The 12,020-nt window shown below is 43.7% G+C and overlaps 1 protein-coding gene across 2 annotated transcripts in view; it reads left to right on the forward strand.

Annotated features, from left to right (window-relative positions):
* The first annotated feature begins 7,976 nt into the window (after positions 1 to 7,976).
* The window catches only part of dab2ipb (DAB2 interacting protein b), a 183,977-nt gene continuing 179,933 nt past the window's right edge, over positions 7,977 to 12,020 (forward strand). For both annotated transcript variants that reach the window (XM_061263171.1, XM_061263172.1), the window contains exon 1: positions 7,977 to 8,162. The gene's annotated coding sequence lies outside the window, so the exon portion shown is untranslated. The remainder of the gene's footprint in view (positions 8,163 to 12,020) is intronic.

Consider the following 12,020-nt stretch of genomic DNA (forward strand, 5'->3'; position numbering starts at 1 on the left):
TGAGCAGCAGTTTCTGCACTACATCTCACACAAAGTATTGGTCTTTGCTCTTGAGATTACATTATATCTGTTAAAAACAAGAGGTACAATGCAGAGCCTTTCATTTTTATCTCTTATTTGTGCACCTCCGTTGGAGACGTGGAGCAGTTTAGTCGCTGTGGTACTGAAAGCCTGGCTGTGTACTTGTATAAGTGGTCACCCCAGCAGAGGTGGAACATGTTTGCAGCAGCATATAGCCCACAGTACAGTACAGGTTGCTGGAGACTCAGACCAGAGTCTCCTGCACTCCTACGAGGGACTTCTTCAATACAAGCTGCAGTTTCAAGTAGCACACTTCACTGGAGTGTCTACAGTTTAATGGACAGAGTCAGGTAGCACGGATAATGTACCTATAGTCGGCTCTTTATTGTAACAAAACATTGTAACACTTCACCATAAACCTTTGAGCTTTAGGGGCACATTCTCATATACATTGGCACAAAGCTGGTCCTCATGCTGACAACACCAATAACTGACTCCAGAGGCAATAAAAAGCCTAGAATCCAGACTAGATAGTGAAAGCTTTTACATTACATTACATTACATTATTGGCATTTGGCAGATGCTCTTATCCACAGTGACATATAACAAAGTGCAAAGTGTATACCCATCACCAGGAACAAGTGCGCTGAAAGACCCTAGAGGGAAGTACAGTTTCAAGTGGTAAGAATACAAAAAAGATAAGGATTAGAGCCTATTTGATGAATCAGACAATGGATTATATCTAAAACTATTTCAGTAGAATGCAATAGAATGATAAACACTGTATAACATTCTGTACAGATAACATTCTTTCAAAAATAATTCAATGAAAGGTCCTAGATAAACGTACTATACATTTTACATTACATTTTAGTAAGTTGGCAGAATAGTTAAAAACTGAATCAAATCAATATGTTTTGTGACCACCCTGCACTGTTAAAACGGCATCACTTCTCTGAGATGGCCAACACTGTCCTGCAGTTCTATAAGGCAATCAGCAGGGAGGTTGTTCCAAGCATGTTGGAGAACTTGCCACAGTTCTTCTGCAGACTTTGGTCTCAGACAGCCTTGATCAAGTTTTTATGTAAAAAGTAGTAAATTGCTTACAGTAATATATTACTTCTTTAATTAAATCCAAAAATGTTTCTGTAAAATTTTGTTCTTTTATACTAACACACACACAAATAAATAAACATATATATATAATAAAGTCTAGGGTGCCTAAGACTTCTGCACAGTACTGTATATCAGAATAATAAATGGCTTACATTTAGCCAAACGAAACTATAAATATCCTAGCGGTTTCCTGAGGTTTCCTATCCCTGCACCAAGGAAGCGATTGAGTACACCTGACAAACCAGAAACAGAAGCCAAGTCTCTGATTACATTTGGTCCCCTATAATTGGCGGGCTATGTATACGAAGGGATGTAATTCCTACAAGGATCACCCAATATGGATTTAAATTAAAGGTGACATTCTGCACTTTAACCTCATATTTTGGTTAATTTCAAATCAAATGTGCTGGACTACAGAGACAAAGAAACAGAAAGTGTACCACTGTCCAAATACTTAGACTGCAGTGTCCCTACAGTTCTGAACTGGCTCTCTGTGCTCAGTATTTGTATACTAGGGCTAATGGATCAGTGGAGGTAAAGTGTAGGAAGTGCTGTCTAAACATTAAGTAATTCACACTCCTTTGCAGTGGTGATGTTGCATTTGTGATCATCCAACAAATGTGTTGAAGCACAAGATGTGCGGGGCCGTTGCCTTGTCTAATGTGTCCTCATTTCCTTGGCTGTTGCTTGACAACCACACTTCTCTAGTTCCACCGTTTTACTGACATCTCTAAATGTTACCATTAATTTGCAAAATATCAATGTTAGAGTTTGAAAAGATTGATTGGGCATTGCTGTATTCTATGGGCTAATATTTGTTTTTTCAGTATCAGAATAGTGTGGCGGCACGGATGGTGCAGTGGGTAGCCCTGCTGCCTCACAGCAAGGAGGTCCTGGGTTCGAATCCTGGTCGGCCGGGGCCTCTCTGTGTGGAGTTTGCATGTTCTCCCCGTGTTTGTGTGGGTTTCTTCCGGGTACTCCAGTTTCCTCCCACAGTCCAAAGACATGCAGGTTAGGCTGATTGGAGAGTCTAAATTGCCCGTAGGTATGAGTGTGTGAGTGTGTGAGTGTGTGAGTGTGCCCTGTGATGGACTGGCGACCTGTCCAGGGTGTATTCCTCGCCCAATGTATGCTGGGATAGGCTCCAGCCCCCCTGCAACCCTCTTCAGGATAAGCGGGTTAAGATAATGGATGGATGGATGGAGTATCAGAATAGTCCTTGCCCATGCTGACAGCATGTGGCAGAGCTCATGGCTGATTTTTTAAATAAAATGTTCCTTTGGCAGTCACATTTAAAAGTGAAAGAACTGATTGCCAAATTCAGGTCATATCTTGTAGGTTTTTTTTTTTTTACGATCAACTTATTATATTACTTTTAGTTTTGTTCCAGCTTGTACGCCTCACCCAGAAATTGAGCGCTTCTATGGGGCGTATTTGCATATTTCCATGGACTCAAAGAATAGTTTTTGACTGACCGAAGGCATTTCTCCCATCTACTTTTTCACACTGTAATTGATAGGCAAGGAAGTCGTGGATTGCCAAATCTGACATTGCCCTTTAAGCATACTACATACATTATGAAGTTTGAAAAGTGCGTAAAGTAAGTGCACTTCAGGTGAACCTAGCTACACTCAGCTACTACTGAACTAGAGGAGTCTAGGCCAGCTCTCCTTGCCGTTAAATTAATTATTTGCCCTCAGCCTCTGTCCAGCATTTATTTTGGCTTCACTCTTGCCTTTATGTCATACTCCTTTGACAGATTATGTAAATTTTTATCTGTTTTTGTGAGAAACAGCCTACAGAAAACAACTGTTTCTTTCTGGCACATTAAATTGCTGAATGGTTATTTTTCACTGGCTGTTGGCAGTACCCTTTGCTTCCTGAAATTAGACCATTTCAGTGCACAGTGCATGGCAACAACACACAAATAGAATGTACTATTATTAGTTTACAGAATTTTATGAAAATCTCTCACCGGGTAGAACTCACAATCCTGTAGGTACTTTATTTCTTCTAAGAACTTGTGACAATGCAGGGTCTGAGGTGTTGAGGCAATGCGGGAATGCCGTTTCTGAACGCTTTCTCTGTGGTGGGAACCTTTCTGGTTCATCAGCATCGTGTATTACTCGCCGAGCTGGGTGCCATGACACATTTAAAAAAAGTATTAATTTGATTGCATACTTTAGGTTACACACCTACACATCCTCATCAGTTTTCAACTATAAACTGGCATGAGAGAAAGTCCTTAATCTGTCAGCTCTTACTATTTACAGTGAGTTTCATAATGTTTGGGACAAAGACATATTTTTAATCAATGGCTAACAGGGGTTGTTTTTGTCAGTTGTGAAATACCAGTAGCTGCAGATGGGTGCAGTGGTAAGCCCTTTTCATTGATTGGAGAATTTGGTGGTAGTCAGCCTGTAGCCAAGTGTAGCCTTTGTTGTACATCGCTCTGGATAAGAGCGTCTGCTAAATGCCATGTAATGTAATGTAATGTAAAAGTGGCTAAGGTACATAACTGCAATCTGGAAGGTTGACAATGATATCCTTGCAGCTGTTGGGCTCTTGAGCAAGGCCCTTAACCCCATATTGCTCCAGGGGGGATTGTCCCCTGTTGTAAGTTGCTTTGGATAAAAGCGTCAGCAAAATTACTGCAATGTAGTCAACTAAGCATATTCACATTATGTGCCAATCTGAGTTGAGGAACTCACATGAGCATCATTTGTGAAATATACACTGTATTAGAGAAGATACAGGGACTCACTTTAATCTTTCACCTTCTGTAAAATAACAGAGGAAGTTGTGAACAATTGAATCGCAGTTGCGTGGTTTATACATAGATACAATCAGGCAGAAGTTTAAAATATGTAAAAAATGTGGTCCCGTTTTAAATAATAAAACACTAAACTGATTCCAGATAAATGGTACCTCTTTCTCTACCCTACAGTCGCCATCCATTCTAGAACATGAAGTTTGGAGCGTTCAAACTACACTTCCATTTCTCCTCCTGAATTGTGAAGTAAAGCACTTCAGTGGGACTCCGAGTGTTTATTTTGTTCTCCTCACGGGGGGATTCCCTGAAGAACAGGTCATGTAAGTGTCAGCTCAGTGTACCCCAGTGGGCCTTTCACAGAAAAAAAAAATACTGATTAGTTTTAGTAAAAACCTGCAGGTTTGGCTCATTGCCTCTAGTCCGCTAGATGTGGCCTCCTGGCAGAAGAAAAGAAGAGAAAAAGGGGCAGGACCGATGAGGGCAGAGCCGAGGGCAGATGAGGAGATGAAGAGACGGCTCAGCCACCCACTCTTTCCGCCTCTGCTATGGCCAATAAACCCTGAAGAATGGCCACAATTAGGACCTCCAGATCGGTTCCTAAAAACCAAATTCTTTCTCACGTCAGGAACTGCAGTAGGTCCACCCTGAGCTTAAGGTTGCTGACCTCTGGCCTTCGGTTCAGGCTGTGACATCTTTTAGCCTGCTCTCAGTTCCCATAGTGTATTGAACCTGTTGTTTGAAAATCTGAGTAACCCCCACTTGTTGAAAGCGTAATGGGCCTCTTATACACACACACGCACGCACACACACGGAGGGAGAGAGAGGCGAGGGTGGGAACGCTGTGTAATGGAGAAAGATAAAGAGAGACAGGTCAACAGAGCTAAGGTGGATAAAGTTCACCGCTCCTCTTTGGCTGTTGTAACACAATAGCCTTACACCTTGGCTGACCATTGTCTTAGCAATGGCATTTTTACAAATTTAATGATCCATAAAATCACTTAACTGACATCGAGTCTAGTTACGGGATTCTAAAAAATATGTCCTATGCAAGAAAATATTCACTTGCATTTGTTGCTTAAAGTTCATGACAAAGCACACTTTCTTTCCTTTTAGATTAGCAATTTGTATGGATTGAATTGCATTTGTGAATGACAGTAAACCACGCAGAATCTAATCATGACTTATATTTCAGTGATAGAATTGAGAATTGAGGTCTCTCACCCACGGTTTCATCAGACAGAAGACTCCTGTGTTGTCGATATTGAGTGTACAAAATCCATCCACCCAGGCCAAGGAGAATTACAAAATATTTCATTTGAGCCCGTATTCACACTTGTTTTGTGATCGTGCACACTTTTGAAAAGCCAGTTCAGGGGCTTCGAACGAACGGCTTTATTGTGCAGCCCATCCAGAGTGTTCCAGGGTGTGGTTGCATGCTGCATTCTGTACTGCCTACTCTGTGATAGTACTCCTGGTGGAAGGGAACTGCATACTGGATGGGATGAAGAGGAAGAAAGCCTTCGCCAAAATGAGAAAGGAGTCTCATTGGTCATCATGTTATTTGTAAATGGTAAATGGTTGGCATTTATATAGCACCTTTATCCAAAGCGCTGTACAATTGATGCTTCTCATTCACCCATTCATACACACACACACCCATGCAAGGCACCAATATTATTGATGATTATCTTTCATGTTAGTCCTTGTGGAATACAGTAACCAAATAAAACTGTTCTGGTTATCCCAATGTCTGCTTTATGAACATTAAAATCAAGCATGCTGATCCTGTTTAGGCACGACCAGCCTGTGTGAAAACTTTAGCATTGTTGACCCAAAGCAGAAATCACTATATGCTATATTAGTTCTATGAAAAAGTTCCATTTTTCTAATTGCTGGCAACAATTTTGTGGAATCTGTTGCTTTATTTTCTTGTGTGAGGCGCACTTTTTCTCTGCAGTGGTCTGTTAGATCAGGTTTCTAAATTGTGAGACTGAAGAAGGTCATAGGCTATCTACATCAAGTGGGATTTTAACAAGCCCACCAATTAACTCACCAGCTATTGCATCCAAGGTGTTGATGCCTTTCTACATGCCATTGAAAACTATCTTCCCTTTGCATCATCCCACCTTTTATTCCATTCTGTGCCTGTGTGCAGTATCTATTTTACATTTACATTTTTGTCATTTGGTCAAAGCATCACATCCATAACTAGGAAAATACACATGGAATGCTGTTCTAAACATATAGTCATCATCATAAGTTCCAATTTATTTATTTTTTTTTAAGCTAGAGAGACAGAGGACAAGGATAGGGATATCAGAAAGGGGGGGCGGGGGAAATCAGGAGGGAGGACTAAGGTAGAGTTTGAAAACATGGAGACTATGCTGCTCCATATGGTCCTCTTCTCTCTGGGAATAATATTTCTACCTAGCAGTCTAGGCAAGATGGAACTGTTATAACCAGTAGATGGATTGTTCCCTGGCTCAATGGCAATTCTATATCAGAAAAGCAAATCTCTTATCTGTCTCGTAGCTGCCATGGTGGTAGAAGTCCAAGCTCCATCACTGGGCTCATTCCTATTGCTTATTTTATCGGTCCTTGTCTCCTCGGTCCTGGACTGACCCAGAAATTGATTGAGATCCACCATCTTTAAGAACATAGAACATTCCAACCTGTTGAATGTTCCTGGAAGGAGATAAGAGCGAGGAGCTAGAAAGCTCCTGAAGGATTCTTGACCAAGGAAACTGTGCATCCTTTGAGGAAGTACTTTTCTCGGAACATGTGTGCTACGACCTCTTGTAAGCTTGTTTACATTTGTGTATATTTTCTGCGTGCGCGACTATCCCCAATTCACTTTCACTTTGTCCCAGGTCGGTCATTTCCAGCTCTGGTTCTTCCATTTGAAAATGGAGACTAGCTCTTTGAACCTTTGCGTGTGGATTGTGGATTTGTGATTACTTCCGTGACATTGTGTATGACTGTATTTTGTTTGACTTTTGATTTTCGCCAAGCCCCTTTTCATCTGTTTGCTGATTGCATTTTGACCATTGCCTCATTCTGTTGAAATCAGATTCTTGCCTTTTTGTGTTGTTTGCCCCAGTGCTTGACCCTGCTCGCTCACCCTGACTTCAACTCCCGTTTTGCCCCTCTATTCATTTAGTTAGAGTGTTTCCAGATGGGTCACACATCCATTGGGAGACTATTTGTTATTTTGTTTTGTTATTTTTCCTTTAATATGTTTGCCAATTCTTAGTGGAGATCTAACCTCTGACGGATCTGACGTCCCTGATGCTTGAAAGCACAGCGGTCGTTCCATTTACCTGTACAATTTCCCACTTGGAGCAATGGACAGCTACATAATTAGGTACAGCCTACCCTATGGTGTAGATTGCACTAGCAGTGATACAATGCCCCAGGCAATGAATGATTGTCGGTGTTTTTAGCGGTCGGGCAGGCTATAGTGGATGCGACACTCTTTGCCTGCAGTTCGCCGTCTTCGTGAATAAAGGCGTGAGCTTTAAATGGTGCCATTAAAAGAATGGGAAAGTTCCCCGTTGTTAGAAAGTGCGCTTAAACTTTCCTTGAGATGGATCCGGTGGATCGTTCTGCTTGGGCCTAGCCAAGGCCGAGGCATAACTAACGTTGCTGTCCCCCTGTATCGGCCCTGCACTGTCTGGTGCTGCATACTGAAGGGAGGTGAGTCAGGGCCCCTGTGGCTCGCTCCGGTCCCTGCACCCCGCCCTCTGATTGGTCCTCCCCCAGCCAGGAATTCAGCTCTGAGCAGCTTGTTCATTCCCCTCTGCCTGCGGGCGTCAAGAGCACAACCGCGTGGAGCTCCTTCCTTTCAGAGGAGAGAGAGAGAGAGAGAGAGAGAGAGAGAGGGGGAGAGAGAGAGAGAGAGAGAGAGAGAGGGGGAGAGAGAGAGAGGGAGGGAAGGAAGGAGGGGGAGCCGCTACTACTCTACTGCACGCCAGCCCCTCTGTTTTCACTGAAACTCTTCTTTACTTTCAGCTTGAAAGGGGGAGGAACCGAACTGAGATTGGCTGCCCTGCAGGAATATGCGGTGAACAGGGTTTTCTGTGGCTGACTGTGGCTGACTGAGCAGGGCAGGGGAGGAGAGAGGAGAGAAAGAGAGAGAGCGAGAGAGAGAGAGAGAGAGAGAAAGAGGAATTACAAGTCCTTACAACTTGTTGCTCTTGGCTTTTTAGCGTGGAGGATGGGATTCTCGGGCTGAAGCAGCAGAGCGTCTGAGGTAAGCGCTTGGATCGTTTCCCCCTGCGGGGACTTGTGGGGTCTGGGAGCTGTATATCTCCTCGCTGTGGGAAAGGGGCTTCTCCCCAGGAGTCTCCACATTCTCCCGGTCCGCTTTGTGCGGGGGAGGGAGGTGTCGATTCAACTGTTTCACGTGCCAATGAGATTCACACACAGCCCGGGAGAATGTGTTGCTGGCTTTCAGAAAGTTCCGGAGGAATACTGAGATTTCACAAATGCATCTTTAGTGAAACTTTGAATGTGTATTTAAGTGTGATCTCCATTTTGCATTTAACTGCATTGCAGTTAGAATGCTGTAAGAATGTAAATGTGTAAAACAGAACTCCGAAAAGCTTTAATTTTCTCTCGTATAATCATGCCTGTCTTTTGTTTGCACAGCTCTGATTGCAGTGGTGTGTGGCATATGTCTGCTAGCAGCAGTCTAAATGTGACATTTATTTATATACTTGTGTGAGGAGTAGCATTCCTGTAGTCTAAAACGAGCAATGTGTAAGTGTTTTAACAGCAACGCCAGTAAAACAGCAGTTCTCCAAGTTCAAATCCAATATGTGTCCATGTTTGCTTGGATGTTCATGTTTGTACATGTATTTGGTGATGCTTTCTCAGATTTTTGGTACGCGCACTTATTATCCATGACCGTATGTGGTGTGTCCATTGTGTCTGTCTGTGTTTTGACCGCAGAGTGGGTTTCAGCGGTTTTGCGGTTCGGTTGTATGGTGTGATTGTGGGTCTGCCCCTCGCGCCGTGGTCATTGTTGTCCTATTAATAGCCCGGGGACGGCAGCTGGAAAAGGAAGTGTCCTTGGAAGGGGATTACAGGGATGTAGAAGGGGTGGAGTGCGGAGGGTGATGGAGCTACTCCGACCCCGGTAAAGTCCTGATGCGGACAGTACCGTACACACCGGCTGTCAGGAACAGCCATTTATTCCTGAAGAGGCCATGGTGCTGTCGTCAGCCAGACCAGGACAGGCCCCGCTGAAAAAACACACAGTATCCACGACCCCCCCCCTGCACCCTTACTTTAAACCTCAACTGTAGCTTCAAGCCATTGAACTTCACTATTGCTTATTGTGAAAGTCAAGCAGATAATATATCTGAAATAAGCGGTATTCTTAATTAAAAAAATAATAATAATCTATACTAAATGAGCTTCTTCTATTAACGATGCATTTTAAGCTGTCTATGATGCTTCTGCCAAATTCATCCCATATGTGTGTAATTGTTGCTAATAGCCACAACCTGTGTCCTGCGTGCATTGAACGATTTAGCAGCGGCCCTGTTAGGCTTCTTCCAGTCCCTTTGAGCCTCATTTTCTCTGTAGTGGAAAAGTGGTAGTGCGTGCCCCTGGCACCTGTTATCTAGTAATAGAGCATAACTGTCAAATATTTCTGCAGAACAGAACCATAGGTGTAGTAATTCATCTAATCATGTTATAAGCATATTCTTTTTATCTTTCTTTGAACACATACATAACAGGTTATTACTGTATTTGCATAATGTTCAAGTGTGTCTGCATTATCTTGCCTTCTGATATTCAAAGTATTTACGATTAAACAGAATTTCTAGTATTTAGATTGATCATTCCATTGACGTTTCTACTCAGATACTTTCCTGGTATGCCTGAGGCTTTGGGTTTTTCCAATATTTCTGGAGAATATGCGAATATGCGAATATACAGTTTGAGGTTTCTTTCACATATTTGTCACAACTCTTGTCATGGCCAGTTTCTTTCAGGTTAATTTTGATTGAATTCAACTTACCTTGAAAATGTCTCAAAACATTGTCGTCATTATAATCGTTGTTGCACCCCCGCCGCACTCACCGAGGTCAAAGACTGTTATTAAATAGCTTGTGTATTGTTTTGCAGTTATGTCTGGGCTAGATGAACAGCGGTTCTCAGTCTGACCTCTGCCTGCTTGCTCTTACAAAAGGTAATTACATTAGCTGTGAGCTACTGTGGTCCTGTGAGAGAAAGCCCTCTGCGATATACACATGGAAATAAAAGGACTGTTTATTGTGTCTGTGTGTGCGTGCGTGCGTGCGTTTGGTGTGCACAATGTATGTGTGTTTGCGAGAGCCACACTCATTAAACCCCATCAATTAGCCATTTCACAACTCTGTGCCTCGTTAATAGGCTTCTTCGCACAAGCTCTCCACTGAAATGCTCGGGCAACGGCTTGTCCTCACTGTGTTTACTGGCCTTGCATTGTCTTGAGTGCTGTGTAATGTCGCGTAATTTAGCAATTCAAGAGGCCGCATTCTGCTGCTGAGGTAATGGCATTCTTAGTGGAGGAATGTGTTGTTTTCACAGATGCGTGTCAAGCTGTGCGGGACGTATGTTTGGCTGGCAACCTCCAGTCTGTACAATGCCCTTATCGGCCAGGCTTTGTTCCACAGACTGTTTCCCTGTTCTTTTTTCAGAAAACAGGAAGAGCTTACGGAGGTTTCCCCCGCTGACATGAAAACTGTGGACACCTTGAACGCCAGAATCTGTGAAACTTTGTGAAGGAAGATCTGGCCAAACTTCAAACGCATTTCGGACACATTGATTAAATGCCTCTAACTCACTGCACGAATAAGTGGTGACATGGGTCAACAAATCGGTTTCTTGCGAACATATTTCTTGGAAGTACTCCCACCTGTGCTAATCACTTAAATTCAGAGAATGTATGAAATGCTTAGACTAAATATTAATCTTTATTTTAAAAGCTTTTCGGTATCATTGGCCTTCGCATGACATCATCCGTGATAGCTAAATGGGATTCTAACTGACTGCAGGTTAAAAATGAGCATATAGTGTACTTAATTACTAGAAGATGTCTGTCACGCCTAATCTGATTTATGTACTCTGCTGTACGCCTGGTGTGCAGCTGTTGGGCACTACCTGCTTTCTGTGGATGCGAGACAGACATGGGCAACAGAGAGAAAACTCACCAGGCCGACAGAATTCTGGCCGCTACCTTCTGGCTTCTGTGTATGTCTGCGCGTGTGTGTGTGTGTGTGTGTGTGTGTGTGAGTGTGAGTGTGAGTACGTGTGCGCTTGCACATCTGAGTGTGTGCGGGCAACCTGATGGCATCTTATCAGACTGATGAAATCCTTAATTAAACCCTGAAAGCAAAAGAACCTGAGACCGAGAGGACCGGAGGAGCGGAGAAAGTTTCCTCAGTGTCATTCAGAAGTCTGCAGCGTCAGGTTTGCAGTGTCAGGTAGAAAGTGTTCCCTGAACCCTGTCTGTCCAGCTGCTGATAGCACGGGGCCGTATAGACCTGTCTCCACGCTTGCCTCCGGTCTCGCGCTCGGAGACATGCTCTGCCGGCCCGTCAGCCCTTTTCCGCAGGCGGGGTGGGATTCGGGACTATTTCGGAGGATGTTTTGCACGTCACACCTGCAGGGGGAGAGGTTTGCGGTCTAAGTGGTCCCAAGGGCGCGCCTGGCATATTTGTGCGGCCGTGAGGGCCGGGGCGGAATGCCGAGCCGCGGAGTCGGGCCAGGTGCGCCGAGGCGTATTCCGCGTCCGGGAGCCCAGCGAAGGCAGGAGCACTGCAGGGTTTGGAAGTAATTTGCTGCCTTTCCTGTTTGGCTCGCAACCAGCCATTAGCGATGAGGATTTCGCTGATTATCATTTCTGACCGGGAAACTAAAGATAGCTCTCGTGGCTGTTTGTTCGTGGATGGTGTCTGGGATAGGGGACTCAAGGCTCCGGCTCTGGGAAGCTCCGCAGTGTAAATGTTTGCGCTTTTGATATTTCTGTAGATGCACACAGGCTGACAGACAATCTGTCAATGTACATCTTTTGGCACAGAATGCAGTCTGGTAAGGGTTTTCATAGAAGATTATT

This window comes from Conger conger, chromosome 12 (genome assembly GCF_963514075.1).
Source record: "Conger conger chromosome 12, fConCon1.1, whole genome shotgun sequence".
NCBI lineage: Eukaryota > Metazoa > Chordata > Actinopteri > Anguilliformes > Congridae > Conger > Conger conger.